This window comes from Xenia sp. Carnegie-2017, unplaced genomic scaffold (genome assembly GCF_021976095.1).
Source record: "Xenia sp. Carnegie-2017 unplaced genomic scaffold, XeniaSp_v1 HiC_scaffold_6, whole genome shotgun sequence".
In the NCBI taxonomy this organism is placed as follows: Eukaryota; Metazoa; Cnidaria; class Anthozoa; order Malacalcyonacea; family Xeniidae; genus Xenia; species Xenia sp. Carnegie-2017.
Window position 1 is genome coordinate 10,318,493 of NW_025813526.1, and position 3,817 is coordinate 10,322,309.

The window sequence follows — 3,817 nt, forward strand, 5'->3', positions numbered from 1 at the left end:
ATCGAAGCTAACAAAAGTCATTAACTTCCTCGACATTACGTTCGATCTAAAGATTCTTCCCATCGCCTTACACTAAGCCCAACACCTCTTTGCAATACATCCACTGCACCAGAAAACCATCCTCCTCAAGCATTTACAAAGAATTACCCGATACCATGAACAAACGCCTTTCATGTCCTTATCATCCGACGGGCATCATTCGACCAAACAATCCCTCATACCAAAACGCGAGCGAAAATGGATATCATTACACGCTGAAATATGACCCAAACGCTAATACGAAACGGAAAAACAGATTTAGAAATAACATACTCTGGTACAAGCCACCATACAGCAAGAATGTCAGCACAAACATCGGCTGCAAATTCATCTCACTAATTGACAAGCACTTTCCCATAGACCACAAACTAAGAAAACTATTTAACCGCAACACAATTAAATTAAGTTTCAGCTGCATGAACAATATGGAACATATCATTAATAACCATAACAAACGCATATTGAGAGAACCTGACAATACTAAAGACACCATCAATGACAAAAATACACAAACTAAAACATGCAACTGCCGTCAAAACCAAAACTGCCCACTTAACGTGAAACTGCCTACAATCATCTGTCATACAAGCAACTGTTAAACGTTTGAACAATACCTACTAAGACATCGGACTTACAGAAAAACGAATTTAAGACTCGACACAGGAACCATACTGCCTCTTTTCATACAAAAAACTAAAAACTCCACCGAACTCAACAAACACATATGGACACTAAAGAGACAACAACATCGCTCACAATATCTCATGGAACATCATTACTCACCTTAAACCGTACAACAGCATAAACAAAAAGATGCAACCTATGCCTGAAGAAAAATTCTAATCACCTACCAGCCAAGCTATCATCACTCAACAAACTATAACGGAGCTTATCTCCTCTTGTCGCCATAGACACAAAGCACTTTTATGTAATTTGTAATCATTACCTCAATATATTAAATGTAATTCTATCTCAATTTTAACCTAACTTCCTCTTGCATATATAATCTAGCACATGCTTTTGTATTCATTTAATATATCCCTGAAGAGTGAAAATCCTGAAACAGGCTTGTCGGAGATGAAATTGTAGTTTTTGTGTATTTTTCTTCTTCTCAAATCAATATTTACGCTCTGCTCTTAAGCATCGAGCACTGTACTTGTGGACATTCAAATAAACAAAACTTCCTATATATATATATTTATATAGATGTGTAGTGGTGCTGAGAGAAACATTGTATTTATCTGGATAGTTTTGCTTCGTGACTGCTACTCTTCAGGGATTATATTAAGTGAATACAAAGCATGTGCTAGATTAAACTCTGAAGAGTGAGCAATCACGAAACAGGCTTGTCGGGATGAAATTGTAGTTTTGTGTATTTTCTCAACACCACTACACATCACGCTCTGCTCTTGGGCATCGAGCACTGTTTTATACGGAAAATCATAAATTATAACTTCCTCATATATATATATATATATATATATATATATATATATATATATATATATATATATATATATATATATATATATGTGTGTAGTTAGAAAATACACAAAAACTACAATTTCATCCCGACAAGCCTGTTTCTGTGATTGCTCACCTTCAGGGATTTAATGAATAAAATACTTAAATGCTTAAAATATATATACAAGATGATGACGAAGTAGTGTATTAATAAGGTGTATAATTTCAAGTTAGATGACGGAAGTTAGAGTATTAATTACGGTGTATGGTTACAAATTACATAGGAGTGTTTTGGATCTATGGCGACAAGAGGAAACAAGTTCGTTGCGTTTATTGAGGGATGATTTGGATGGTTGGTAGAGGATGAAGAATTTTTCTTTGAGGCAAAGGTTGCATCTTTACTGGTGCTGTTGTATGGTTTGCTGTGTGATGATGTTCCATGAGATGTCGTGGTCGATATTGCTGTCTTTAAGGGTCCAAATGTGCTTACTGAGCTCGGTCGAGTTTCGTAGTTTTTGTGGCGGAAAGAGGCAGTGTGATTTCTATGTCTAGTCTTAAATTCGTTTTCTGTAAGTCCAATGTACGTCCTAGTTGTGTTATTGTCTTTGCGTTTTACAGTAGCTTGGTAAACAACGGATGACTGGGCAGGTTTCCGTTAAGTGGGCAGTTTTGTTTTTGTCGGCAGTTGCATGTTTTTGTAAGTGTCTTTTTGTTCGCGGTGTTGTCGTTAGTTTTGTCTGATGTTCTCAATATATGTTTGTTATGGTTGTTGATTATTTGTTCGATATTGTTCATGCAGCTGTAGCTGAGTTTGATGGTGTTACGGTTGAATATTTTCCTGAGTTTATGGTCCATGGGGAAGTGTTTGTCGATTAATGAAAGGAATTTGTGGCAATGTTCGTGTAGACGTTTTGCTGAATGGAGGGTTGTACCAAAGTATATTTTGTCGAAGTCTGTTTTTCCGTTTGGTAGTAGCGTCTGAGTCGAATTTTAATGTGTATCGGTATCCGTTTTCGTCGAGTGCTTTTTGGTATGGTGCAGTTATTTGGTCAAATGATGCTTTGTCGGATGATAGTGAAGATAGACGTTTGTTGATGGCGTCGGGTATGTTCCTGTTATGGTTGGTGGATGGTTGCTTCGCTGTGGACGTATTGGAGAGAAGAGTTGGGTTTTGTGTAAGGGCGATATGAAAATTGTTAAGATTGAAGGTGATGTCAAGGAAGTTGATGATTTTTTGTTTACTAGTTATGCGTAGTCCATTGTTGTTGAATATCCGGCATATTTCCTTTTTAATGTTCTCTGTTTCTCGTGGTGTGGTGTTTGAAATGGCAAGTCCGTCGTCTCGATAAAGTCCTATGTCTGTTGTGATGTTTTGAAGTTGAGAAAGGAGGTAGCTTCCTACGAGTTCGCATGTCTCAGCTCCGTCGAAGCTACCCATTGTGACGTCGAATGTTGAGTTATATTTCTTTTGCCAGGGTTGTTGGTTGTGTATAAGGAATGAATTCTTAGCGTGTATAATGATGTTTTTTTCGGCGTTTGTGATGTTGTCGTAGGTTGAGGCAAAATCCAGTGCTTTGTTTAGTAGGATGGATTAAAGTCTACGATGTCGAAGGATATGAAGGTGACGTTTTTTTTGTGTTTGATAGATTTGAACCACTGGATCACAGATGATGAGTTTTTCCATTGGTTGTATGAGGTTGTTTTTATGATGTTGCTGTTAATTCTGTCTAGTATTTTCTTGCTAATTTTACCAACTTCAGATTTTGTTGGGTTGATAAGTCGGCAGGTTGGTTTATTCGTAAAGTTTGGCTTATGGTCTTTGGAGTGTTATGAGAATGCGTTTTATGGGCGGTGGCGCTCTATCTGGCTCAGATATACCAAGCCGTGATGTGATATTTTGGTTCTGTGTGGATATGGCACTATTGTCGGCGTTTGATTTCTTGTATGATTTTGTGATGTTTTGTTCAAGGAGGTCGTAGTATGTTGGCGTCTAGTTTGTAGAAATTTGTTGTTTTTCGGCAGCGATTAGAAGCCGCTTCGTGTTCCATGGTGGCGTGTGGTCTTTCATTTTGTTAAAGGAATGTGCTGTTCACGTCTTTAAACTTTATCGATTGTATTCATTTTGTGCATGTCTTTCTCGAAATCTTCTTGTCGCCATAGATCTAAAACACTCCTATGTAATTCTGTAAACCATACACTGTAATTAATACTCTAACTTCCGTCATCTAACTTGAAATTATACACCTTGATTAATACACTAACTTCCGTCATCATCTTGTATATATTTTTAAGCATTTAAGTATTTTATTCATTA